Source organism: Epinephelus lanceolatus, chromosome 19 (genome assembly GCF_041903045.1).
Source record: "Epinephelus lanceolatus isolate andai-2023 chromosome 19, ASM4190304v1, whole genome shotgun sequence".
Lineage (NCBI taxonomy): Eukaryota > Metazoa > Chordata > Actinopteri > Perciformes > Serranidae > Epinephelus > Epinephelus lanceolatus.
In genome coordinates, this window is record NC_135752.1 from 18023582 (window position 1) to 18037388 (window position 13807).

At 37.9% G+C, this 13807-nt stretch overlaps 1 protein-coding gene across 21 annotated transcripts in view; it reads right to left on the reverse strand.

The window, feature by feature from the left end:
• The window catches only part of znf618 (zinc finger protein 618), a 36144-nt gene extending 22630 nt beyond the window's left edge, over window positions 1-13514 (reverse strand). For 13 of the 21 annotated variants that reach the window (XM_078162314.1, XM_078162327.1, XM_078162320.1 and 10 more), the window contains exons 1-2: window positions 13345-13513; window positions 13095-13181 (exon numbers count right to left, since the gene is read on the reverse strand). The gene's annotated coding sequence lies outside the window, so the exon portion shown is untranslated. Of the gene's footprint in view, window positions 1-13094; window positions 13182-13344 lie in introns of all 21 variants that reach the window. The other 8 variants (XM_078162324.1, XM_078162319.1, XM_078162325.1 and 5 more) reach the window with 7 other exon arrangements.
• Window positions 13515-13807: the final 293 nt, after the last annotated feature.

Sequence of the window (13807 nt, forward strand, 5' to 3'; positions counted from 1 at the left end):
AAAACAACAGAGAAGACAAAGACATTATTTGACAGTCCAGTAACAATTTACCATCTTGATTTGGGCATGAGTTCTAACCCAAAATATAACATCTGTGCAAAATATTAGCACTACCAGGTCAAACAGATGTGTTATTTTAAAACTACCATGGCTACACTACCAATATTCAAGAAAAAAAGGGCTGTCTAGATATCAGCTTTGATCTGTACCCCACCTAGGTACCTAAGAACAAGCCGCACATAACAAGCAGTAGCCTGCTTCTGACAACTATTGAAAGTCTAAAACAAAATCAGAGTCAACCACTCTTCTTTTTCTAAATACAGTCAAGAGATGCTAGATCAAAATGCACAGGAGCCACCACCTGTAATATATCTGTGTGACAGTGTAATTTTTGAGGACAGGGAAAAAAAAAAAAGACAAAATTTTATTGTTAGAACAGAGAGGCTTAACTGTTCATAAGTGGCCTTTGATTGCATGAATTCCACAACTTTGTAGCACCCAAATGCTCTCATTTTAAAAATATCCAAATTACACAACTTGCCACTTCAGCACAAGGCTATAAAAGGCCTTGTCAAGAGAATGTGCTCAAAATGCAACCATGCAAAACAGAGTTATGCCAGGATGTCTGATATTATGGAAAGAGGGGAAATTGGTCATCTAATAATAGCGCACCAATTCAGCAACAACAAGCCCTTTCATAGCCGAATACACCTTTCTTCGGATATGACACACGGCCAGAGGCCTCAGCAAACAGACCCATGATAATTCTGACACAAAAATATTTCAGGGTTTATGGTTAAAATTGCATACCTTCATCTGGAGAAGAATAAAAATTACTGTCAGCTCTATCATACAGTATGCGCAACACTTGGCGGGAAGGTTGTGCAAGTCGAGTATGTTTTCGATTTCCTAATACCTTAGAACCTTTATAAGGAACGAGCTTCCGCATGGGTTTTCAGATTTTACACACAATAGTAAATTCTTTGTGTCGTAAAAATCCACAGCATACTTAATGGGAATTAATTTAATTGTTGTATCTTGCAATCAAACAAACACCTTATTGATCTCCTGGTTTCCCTACAGGAAAGATTAGGGCATGGGGTCATTACAGTATCAGTACTATTTGCAAATTTGTAATTGCATATGTAATCAAATTTGTCAATGTGTAACAGAATCTCTAAATGCATACTGAGGTTTGTAGGTGTGCACAGGAATATACAAATGTGTATTTAGAATCCACATGGGCGTAATCAGATTTATAAATGCGTACAGAAAACCTCCAAATCTGCATTATGATTTGCCAGTGTACGGAGACATGTAAACGTGTAGGTAACTCTGCAAATGCGTTCTGTTAATGCGTAGACAAATCTGTATGTGTACACACATAGTAGTGTTTTGCTCCAAGAACTGGAAATACAGACAAGTCCTGTGATTCTGTATCTATGTACGCAAATAGATTTGTCAACACATTTACAAATCTCAGTGCACTTGAAAATCTGAACACAGATTTTGAGGATTTTCTTTATTTTTATTTCTAATTTTACCCATTTACAAATGCGATAATGCACACACGGATCCTGAGTACGCACATAGATTCCTACACATTAACACATCAGCGTAACTCTGTACGCATTTAGAGATTCTTTGACACATTTACAGGTCCGATTAAGATCACAGGGACTGAGATGCATTTCCATAACAAAATGGCATACAACCCCAATACCACAAAAGTTTGGATGCTGTACAACAACAAGTTGCAGGTATCAAATTCACAATGAGTGACCTTTATGAAAAAAAAAAACTAAGTTTATCAGTTTTAAAATTATATCAAAATTGTTTTTGTTCTCTATTCCATTGAGTATGAGTTTGAAGGGGATTTGAAAATCATTGCGTTAATTTTTAAATTTACACACATTTCACACATTGTCCCAACTTTTTTGGAATCGGTGTCGCAAATTTCAAAATTCAGGAAAATGGTAGTACAGTTCATTAGTGACAATTTCTGGCCAGTTGTAGAAATATGATAACTCCGTATCGCAATCCACATTTGCAGGTACCAGTATTCCTCTGGGGCAGCATATATATGTAGTTGCTCAAACTTCATGCAAAAAGCAGTGGAGCACTCAGGGACAGCAGTTTCATGGGGAACCAGTACAATGATAACACTGTCGCAATTGTACCAAGGCTTTTTTCTCAAACTAACTTAATACACAGATATGATGTAACTAATTATACTCTTAGTCACATCCAAATGTGAACGGTTTGCAATAAACTCCAATAAACTGCAATTTAAATTTGACTTCAGTAAACATTTCTTCCTTGTAAAAATACAGTTTTTCCATAAGCTGCCATTTATTATGATGTTATTTCAGTCTAAACATTAGATTTTTGTACATATGTACACAATAGTTAAGTGCTTTCTGGTTGTATGCGAGTATGTGAAATATTTCCAATTTAGAGGTACATAATTAATGCACATGCTTCAGCTAGGCACAGACAATATTTTAACATAATTACAAAGTTTTAGAAACATATCCTGAGTTATACAGTGGTTGTGCATGAAAATATGCACATTATAGAAGACTGGACTATTGTCCTTGGCCGAGGTCTGCCCTCTCCGAGTACCCTTCCAGTTAAAGAAGCTTTCCTTTTCAATTTTCAATGCTGAGTATTTCTTATTTGCATTCATTTTTTTGTGCATTTCCCATTTTAAAGCTGAAACAGCATTTCCATTTTTGGTATTTCAATTTCCCTTTCCATTAGTCTTGTCGCAGTGTCTGGTTTCACCAGTGGCATAAGGTGTACAGCAACTGTGTACACCTGTGTAATTCTATCCACACTGTCTATGGACTAAAAGTGCGAGCAGAATCGAGCCAACAAGCTGTGTTTATATTCACGGGATATCTCTGGGACCTTGTTATGCTTTTTAACACCACTGAAGGAAAAAACACTGTTGTTGAAAAGAGAAAATGTCTCCCATCTACTGTATTTTACTACACGAACCAGACAGCTGCTTAATGATACCAACTCATTTATAAGCCAGGTTCATACAGTTTTAACGAGACGCTCATAACTAATAAAATAAAAGGCCAAAAAAATACACATCTAATGTAATGCAGGTGCAGGTTTAAAAAAGTGAAAAGCCAGTTACTCAGTTCAGCTCAGTTTTAGTGAGTTGGGCTTTAATCTAGATAAGAAGTTAGTTTAAATTTACATTTTAACATTCCTCACCACTTTTTGTTAGATTAGAGCTGCACAACGGGAGAGGTTAGACAAAGACAGACTGAGTTTGGTGAACGACAAAGCAACAAAACAAGCTAACACTAGAAGAAAATGGAAGAAAAGCTATGAGGCCTAAAAGTGGCCACTACATTAGGTACATCTGTACAATCTAATTCACTTCAATACTACCTTAACAAAGTTTATAACATTCCTTTTTTGGAGACATTGTTGGAAATGTGTAAATTCAATTATGCATGTCTCACTGGTGCCATAGTGGTGGTCTTGAACTGGAACACATTATAATGAGGTCTAATTTCCTGCCCTTCCCATTTACATACATGAGGGGGGCAGAATATCAGAAACACCTCTGAATACAATGCAGCACAACACTTCCACTAAGTACTGCATCAATGCTAAAACATATAACTAAATAAACACCTCTATGAAGGTGTAAAAAACTGACTGAACAGTTGCATCTGATTGTAATCACTTAGTGATCTTTCGTAATAAAGCTGGAAAGAAATATAAACTGAAATTGCTGAAAAGCTACGATGAATGCGATAAAGATATGCTGATAGCATACATTTTACCGTTATCTGTCTCAATTGCTGTTTATCAAATTATCAAAAAACTATATTAAGGGCTGCAACAATTAGTTGTTTAGTAGTTAATCGACAGAAGAATAACCGTCAGCCATTTTGATAAGTTATTGAAGTCATTTTTCAGCTAAATTGCCAACCATTTGATGGGTTCAGAATTGCAAATGTGAGAATTTGGTGCTCTTCCGTGTCTTTTATGATAGCAAATTAATTCTCCTTGGTTTTTCTATGCACACAAAAGGCTTATTTCTTTCAAGTTTTACGCACTAAACTGCTAAAATCTGTTTTAGTGGGCCTTTGCACCTTTGCCAAAATACTCCATCCACCTGACAGATGTGATGCTGATTAAACAGCATGATGTGCCTTGGGATGGTCACAATGAAAGGCACTCTAAAATGAGCATTTTCATCTTGACAAAAAGACATTTGTTTGGTTTTCACATGACTAGGACGACACAAATGCATTTGTTGTCACATACCCAAAAGAATCACTCAATATTGTGACAAATCTCTTTTGCACAGAGTTGATCAGGTTGCTGATTTTTGCCTGTTGAATGTTGGCACACTCCTCTTCAATGGCTGTGAAAAGTTGCTGGATACTGGAGAGAACTGGAACACATTGTCGCCAATCCAAAGCATACCCAACATGCTCAAAGGGTCACGTCTGGTAAGTATGCAGGAATTGCAAGAACTAGGATGGTTTAAGCTTCCAGGTACTGGATACAGATTAAGGATAGACCGATACATCGGCCGGCCGATATATCGGGCCGATATTTGAGTTTTTTACTTGTATCGGCATCAGCCGATATGCGCGTGGGTTTGCAGATTTATTTTTCCCTGGCACTTTTTTTCATTTGAAAGTATGTGGTTAAGTTCAACAAAGCTGTTGAATCCTACTGTGTACAGTAGTTGTTGTTTTATTTATGCTTCAGTTTAAATATTTGTTTATTTTATAAAGACATTACTGGAAGATTTAAGAGCACTGAACTCTTTTTTTTATTTGAATGTATAATAATAATAATAATAATAATAATAATAATAATAATAATAATATTCTACCTGTTCTACCTCAACTTTCCATCTTGTTTTAGTATTTTTTACTGTTCAATAAATGTTTCTTATTTTAAACTTGAGACCTGTAATATTTGTTATCATTGTGTCATTTTTTTGATGTAAATTGAGGGAGCAAAAGCAGTATTGGCCCCAAATATCGGCTCAAGAAAATCGGCAGTCCATAATCGGTCATCGGCTAAGGGTGATGGAAAAAAATCGGTATCGGCATTGGCCCTAAAAAATCCATATCAGTCTATCCCTAATACAGATCCTTGCAACATGGGACTGTGCATTATCATGCTGTTACATGAGGTCATGGCGATGGACGACTGGCATGACAATGGGTGTCAGGATCTCGTCAAGGTACCTCTGTAGATTTAATTTGCCATCATTAAAATGCACCCGTGTTCCATGTCTGTAGCTTAACCCTAGTGCCACCATGAGGCTATGTTCACAACATTAGCATTAGCAAACCACTCACCCATATGACGCCTGCTATCTGCCTGGTACAGTGACAATCAGGATTCATCTATGAAGACAACACTTCTCCAAAGTGCCAGATGCCATCGAAGGTGAGCAGATGCCCACTCAAGTCACTTACTACAACGACTTGCTGTCTGGTCAAGGCCCTGGTGAGGATGACGAGCACGCACTTAACTTCCTTGAGACAATCTTTTTTAAGTTTATGCAAATTCTTTGGTTGTGCAAACCAACTGTTGCATCAGATGTCTGGGTGCCTGTATCCAATGATCTTGCAGAGATGCTGTACATGGAGGTCTTGTTCTGCGCATCTGAGGCTGGCTGGATGCACCGCCAAATTCTCTGAAACAAGATTGGAGACGGTCTGTTCACGGGTTCACGGGCAACAGCTCTTGGGGACACTCCTGCAGTCAGCATGCTGATGGCACGCTTCCTCAAAAACTGCAACATCTGTGACATTGTATGGTGTGATAAAACTGCACATTTTAGAGTGGCCTTTTATTGTGACCAGCGTATGGCACACCTGTGTCATAATCATGCTGTTTTATCAGCATCTTAATATGCCAAACCTGTCAGGCGGATAGATTATCTTGGCAAAGGAGAGATGCTTGCTCAGATGTTTTGTTTTACAATTTGTGCACCAAATAAGAGAAAAAGCCTTTTGTGTGCATAGAAAAAAAATCTGACATCTTTAATTACAACTCATAAAACATGGGAACAAAAACAACAGTGTTGATGATTAATTGAGAATCTGCAGATTAATCATATTTAAAATCATCATTTGTTGCAGTCCTAATTATATAAAAGTACTGTTTTAATAAAGAAAACAGATTTAACTTGAATTAATTGAAAAACATAAAGGTTACATAAATATGCAGCCTATTAAAGAACCAAAGCAACAGCCAATCACATATGAGTCTTTATTCATAATATCTTGATTATTTATACAATACTTAAAAATCTGGGTCTAAGGGCTGCATATTTAACCCAGTACTATCAAAACTTCTCCAGTCAAATCATACCTTCCTTCCACTATCATTTTTGTATCTAGATCTAGAGGGAAAAAATTACTGTATGGTTTTGCTTGTAGCCAATCAGCGCAAGCATTCTTCAGTTTCAATGTGACCTGTGATTGGCTCACATACAGTCTGTGTTGTGGTGAAGTCAAGCGCGGTGTATCTGAAGAAATGGCTGTTCAGCACGCCAAGATACCTACAAAAAGTATGGCTAAACAACATGTCTGTGGTGTCTGATGGCATTTGACACAACAGAATACTTCCATTCGCAGAAGTATCAAATGAAGTAATTTAAAAAAAAACTGTTTTTTTTTTTAAGTGATCTACTAGTATCGATATCACTTTCAGGATACTGGTACTCGTATCCTAATAGTTTAAATGATACCCAAATACTGCGATTACATACCAAAGCAGCAGGTACAGAAACAGTTGGGCAATATTTATGCAAGTATCATTATTTTTATCTAAAGCTAAAAATCAGAAAAACACCTTAAAATTGTGGGGTTTCCCATTAAAATGAAAAGTACGTTTTAAATGCAAGCACATGCAGAGAAATATTTTAGGTCAGCAAAGTTAGTGGTCTATTTATTGTCTGCATAGCAGTGCCAAATTTTACATCCCAATGACGTCAAAACTTCATGGCCAGTTCTCCATTTTCAAGCTTTAGGAATGAACTGTCTTGGGTACAAATGAACAACTATTTTAAGATATCTTCGATCAACTGTGGAGTTCATCAGTGCTCAGAAATGTTTTGTTTCTGGTGGATCCATGTGCAAACTGTACTAATAACACTGAAGCATTGTTTTGCAGAATGCACATAACAAAAGCTAAGATTTGCTGGTGTTTGTCTCTGAAAATCTCTCCTATAAATATATCTATAGATAATATATATGCAAATATCTCTAGAGAATGCTCCTCATAAGGCCGGTTGCAGTGTACAGGATCACTGGTATACCGTTCACATTACATCAGTGCAATTCCACACGTCCATGTCATGTAACTTTTTGTAGAAATCCAATTAATTCAATAAGCCTAACCGCAGACATGCAGCACCATTTATGAATATGAAAACAAAAATGATACCCACAAAAATAAATAGCACCTGCGAGGGAAAGGGATTCAATTTTAACGTTTTCTGACTCATGGAGAAAGAAATGATGTAATTGCAGATAGATTATGGGAGTGAATTTGTTTGCCAAAATCAACTTCTTCAGTGCGGCTGTCGTTTAGGTTCAGCCTTGAGCCAGGCTCTCTCTGCGAGCAAGTTTGCTGAAGGTATACCTGAAAATTTCAATTTCGTGATGCCTGTTTCCCATTTTCAGTACATTTTAAGAGTCAAGACTGAAGCACATAACTACAGCATGTGGTCAGTCAGTGTTTTTTTTTATTTTTCATTTAAAGATTCAGCTTTTATAATCTTTGTCTTGCTGAAAATGCCGTGTGAAAACTGTGGTTGTGTGCAAATTTCACAGTGAGACACCAAAAATACAGTAAAGCCAGGCTTCTCTGTCTCAGCATTTTTTTCCCAAACGTAGCCTTAGGGAAGCAATTTCAAAGTTGACAACATCGGTATCTGGCGTTGTTCTGGCAGAACTTACACTGGTATGAAAATTTTCTACCGTGACAAGTCTAATCCCTCATGCATACAAAAAGCACTGTGTCATCATTGTTCTTTTTTGAATGATAGAGTAAAGGCCTTCTGTCAGCTTAACTTACAGCCAAAACAAATGAAGACGGCACAAATACAGCAACTCTCGACTTTGATGATTAATGATTGATGTCATTACCAGTGGTGGGACTAAATAGCTTTACCTCAGGTAAAACTGACGTACTTGCACTTTAGTTGTATTTCTCCATTTAATGTTACTTTATACTTTTACTTAAATACATTCTAAACAGAAATACTGTATATAAGGTATAATTAATTTACAGATTAAAATTCTACATAAACAACAAATCATAAAATCATGAAAAGCAATACACTGTCAAAAACTATACCAATGGTTCCTAACCATTTGGCTTGGTGTCAGGTTGGGGCCTTTGCTACATGTAAGGGACATTATCCCTCTAAACGTCCCACGTGGTTTCATTTGAATAACTCTTTGAAGTCTAAAGACATCAAAATCAACCATTATTTCACTAAAATGCAAAGATTAGAGAAAATCCAAAAAATAAAAACAGATCAGTGTTGCAGAACGTTGTCTTTTACTTGTGACCCTTAAGGGGACCCGACCCCCTGGTTGGAAACCACTAGACTAACTTATGCAATTGTATATTAAGTGTTGGAACTGGCTAAACTTTGACTAGCTATAGTGCAATGCTGCTTAAACATTGATGAACAGTAACAGGGGCCATACTTCTGCAGGTTGTATGCTTTATTTCTATACTTATATTCTACTGATAATACCTACATACCTTTATTTAAGTAGGGTCTGTACTTTGTTGCATTGGTACTTTTACTTTAGTAAAGGATTTGAGTAGTTCTTTCACCACTGTCCATAACATTCAGCAACTGTGTTTTCTTTATCTTGGAAAAGTCTGCTTTTGTTTGGAAAAACAATAGGAAATTCTGTGTTAGCACCATTTGCTCACAGAAGGCTAACAAAGGTCCTCAGTGCTCACTAAGCACCACCAGCCTGTTCTGTGGCTGACAGGAGTCAGTCGATGGAAATTAAAATGCAATAATGGCTAAATTACGAGACTTTTGTCATCTGTGATCTAATGAAATAATGGCAAAGACACATGCATATCTGAATTAGATCAATCTCTTAGTCATCCACTGCAACATTCCCTGTGCAACACTTTAAATGCATACCCTGAATATATGAAATGCCTGTTGTGGCCTGTTTTCCTCTAATTAAAGTCAAAATGCAAAATTAGCCATCTGGCCTTCTGTTCTTTCATAGTCTGGGGCTTCTGATATACTGTAACCTACAGCACCATGCGCAAGGAAAATCTAGGCTAAACCAGATGCACACTTACTTGATGTTCCCTACAAATAAAGCACAACCTAAACCAACTAAAACAGAAAGAAGGGAAATATAGTTAAATTAAATCATCAAATGCTATTTGCATATCAAGGATCTACAGATGCTATCATTGTAAGAGGCACTAAAGTAAGCAAAGGGTGGGTGGTGTTGTGATTTATGTCAAACTATTAAACGAGTTTTCCCTTTGTGATTTGGTCCAGCTGTGTTTTAAAATGCCAATGCATGCATATTAAAAACAATATATTATATCACTGTGCTAAATGTATCTGGGGTTACAGAATAAGGAGGTTAGGCATACAAGGAAAACATCTCTAGGACATACCTCTGTTCAGAATTCAGCGCTTAGTCGAGGTACTTAAAATAATTGGCCTATATTTGGGCAGTACAGTATCTGCCTCTGCACAATAATGAAGTAAATCAATCATTGTGCTTGGTTAAAGCAAAGAGAAAAAAAAAATCTAGTGCGTCGAACTTACAGAGAGATTTTCTTACTTTGAATTGTACCTTGCAAAGCCAAAAATCACTGTGCTCTGCATGTTAAGTGGACTGGAATAGAGATTCCAAATATAAAATACAAATTTGTTTAAGGCTCATGAAAATGGTTCCACTCTGGAGGGATTAAAAATAGGAATCAGCTAAAATGGGGGATGGTGGGGGTCACTTCAATCACTGCTTTCACTGCATGTTTGTATTATCCGGAGCAGAGTCAGTGACGAGGAGCAGGGGTTGACCAAAACCTGTTTCACACTAAATGTTTTGCTTTTCCTCTTTCTTTAATCAAATGCACATTTTTCTGTCCTCTGTAATAAATGTCTTCCAAGATGGTGTATGACCAATGATTTCAAAAAAGCAATAATGCAGAGAAATGGATAAATCCCCCCCTCCCCTCCTTCACCCCACCCCACCCCACCTCGCACACACACACACACACACACACACACACACACACACACACACACACACAGGATGCTCTGGAAAAAGAAACTGTGTCGTCTAGTAAAATTCCATCAGCATACACTCAAAACCCCCATAAAAACCTTTTCAATCTATATGTTAATGCCACGAATTAAAATTTAATAACAAGAGATATTGAAAAGCAGACTTGAATTATACAAAAATAAATCCTGAAAGATCAGGCCCCTAAAATTAGAAATTCAGGGCGGCATCCGGTCTGCTGCTAAACCCTTGTAGGCTGGCAGATTAAATTTTTGATGAAAATCAAAATTGCACTGCACACTGACGCAGGCGCAGCAAACCTGGCACTATTGTGATTTATGGATTCATTAAACCCGCGGGAGTTTCACCCCTCCCCTTTTCACTCAAAGAAATGAGATTTGCCCTGCTGAAAATTTGTATTTCAGAAAAGCTACTCAGGCTCTGCTCTACCTTCAGAAAATGGTCAAGGAAAAAAAGAGGCTTCTGTGTACATAACCACTGCACGTAAACAGGCCTAATTTTCATTGCTGCAGCAATTGAACGTCCTTATGCATTATTCATGAAACCAATAAGGTTCATTTTTACAAAGGAAGAGGCAGGAAAAATATGTGCAGAATGCACAGAATTTTTTTTAATGCAGCAGCCCCAACCCCTGAAAAGCCATTCCCCAGAGACTAATTTAAGTGAAGCCATTTTCAGACATTTTCAACATGCCACTAAGAAAATGACTGAACACAAGATGTTCGCTGTGTTTATAAAGGATGTATGTTTGCTCAGACACATCTAAGCACAAATCAGGAATCTGTAATTGTACATTAACAAAAAAGAACTGGCATGACATCAAAGGCAGAAACTGTTTGTGTTTCACCGCTTAGCCCTTTAAACGGAAAACAAAACCTCTGTACTTAGTTAATGACAATTAAAGCAGCAACTACGTTTCAAACACTGAAACCCACAGGCTGCGATATGATCCCTCACCATCTCATGTTTATCAGTGCCTGGAAGGACAAGTTTCACCTCTCCATCCAAACTATTCGCTCCAAATATCCTCCGTGAATCAAAGCTTTTGTTCTTTTAAGTACAGACAGACCAGCATTCCTCTTACCTTGCTTAAAACGAGAACGCTCCCAGAATGCAGTTCCCATTAACCACATCAGGGTTTAAGGTGTTTTTCATTGCAACACTGCAGCATTATTCCTGAGAGCTTTATAACTTATTACTCGGTCCTTCAGGTATTCTGCATATAAACATTCCCATCACTCACAGAGTGATCCAACCCTATTAAACCCATGACACTGGTTGCCTCTCTTCACTCCTGTACTTTAACTCAAACTCCTGCATTTTGATTAGACTTTGCAAGCAAAGGTCAGAATTTACACCCGGATTTTTGCATACCAACCATACAATTTCCACCAGCTCTTTTTAAATTTATACAGATTTGAAGGTCAGCATTAAAATTACCCACTGCAAAATGGCCTCCGCAGTTTCCCCTTACATTAAAATAAAAAGCAAGCCGTGCAAGATGGGAAACTGTTTGGCGTCTGCAGGATTAATATAAACAGTAGAGCCACTGGTTGTGATTGTTTTTCCTGCCCTAAAATTATGCTGACATGGTCTTTCTTCTTCCAGTGCTGTTCAGTACACTTTGGATAGTTATTTTCCACTTACACATTTCCAATCTCTGGGAATAAAAGTCCAAATTGTTCCATGTTTACTAAGTAGTAAATTATGCCTGTATAGCCTGCATAACACAAAAATACACATTTATTCATAAGCATGCAATAAGAAACTGGGTATTAACAGCTAATGTGTGTGTAAGAGAAAAAAGATTGAGGTGGATTAAGAAGATTTTTTGTCTTTATCTCATACACTGTCAAACTGTTTGCTGTGGAGGATTTAACATGTACAAAATAATGTGAGTGCAGGATAAATCAAAGGAGATGCATTCACTTGCACAGGTCTTTAAATGCAGCATTTAAATGCCATTTCCATTAAATGGCATGAAAAGCACAGGATAGTTTAAAATTGTGGCAGCCATTTAAAGAGGCGTCTATTTATTTCAAAAGCATTAAAACACGGGTTTATATGTGCACAAACTAACATTCAATTTAATAAACAAGTCGCAAAACTAGTCTCATTACAATTTTTTTAATTTCCAAAATGACTGCCTACAGGTGGCGCCAATGACACTCAGATTTAAAATCCCCCTATCTTCCTAAAAATAAAATTAGAAATGTGTTTAGACATGACGACACTTTGGTGTTTCTTCTTGTCTGTCTATCGTGAACACGGAGCCGTCAAACACGAGCAGAGCTGGCGTTACTGCTGTGTGAGTTTCAGGGGAGAAACTCCGAAAGCTCTGCTCAAATTTGCAGGAAAATTCACAAAACATGGCTGCAGGAGGTTTTTGTGTTTCAGATTGTTCCTCCCCTCATCGTCCTTCATGTTGCCACTATCGCCTGGTCCCCTTGCTCCACCGAAATATACACAGCGTGTTTTATCTAAGTGCTGTTAACGCTACATGCGAGCAAACTAGCTGCACAGGAGACTAGTCAGCAGTTACACGGAAACTTCATTACGAAAATTCAGGCACAAAAAACACATCAACAGATTAGGACTATTTCGGATGGCTTCAAAGCCTGCACCTGGTTCACTGGCTGGCAACATGAGTCCGAAAAGACAGCCAGGTCTCGTCTTGCTAAGTAGAGCAGCTTGAAACTTAACACCCGCTGCTGGAAATTTCTTCAAATTTAGGATTTCTAAAATCAGAAAAAAAGAAAACACAGCGGTCTGACATACCTCCAAAAACGATGCAGCTCATGCGAAACAGGCTCCCCGCTCCAGAAATCTTCCCTCCCCGACCAGAGGTGACTGCACAACTGCTTCCTCCAAAAAAAAAAATTGTGAATTAGTTATGAGGAAATTCCAAATGTTACAAATTTTCACCACAGCGTCTCTTTTTTTTCCTCTCTACCCCCTCCGCAACACGCTACGTTACATTTTAGGAAAGAGTAATGGCGTAATGAATCATGAATTTGCCGAGGTTTACTTCAGTCCGTGGCGAGCTCTCCGTTTGTGCCTCGCGCGGGGTGTTTGTGTTGCGGTTCCTCCTGTGGAAATTTCGTCCGCCATATACAAGGGCAGATTCCGAAATTGCAGCGCCGGCCTGGCTGTATATTAGCCTACATGAAAAAAAAGAAAGAAAAAGGAAAAAAGTCTGGGAAGAAGACGGAAAATAATGGTTGGCCGACTATGAAGTTACGCGGGGAAAAAGGGAGCCTGGAAATTACGCAGAGGAAAAAATTCTCATGTGAAGTGACAACATTATAAAAACATGCTCTGACTGCAGGTCTATATTATTGAGCATATTGATCAGATTACAGCTTTCGTTTCAGTCAGTGATTAGGCGTGCACAGTTTCCGTGTTCACCTATCACAGCCATTTGGGGAGTGTTGTAGTGGGGGCAAAGTGGAACCAGTTACCAGGGCCCTAATGGGAAAGGGGGCCCTCAA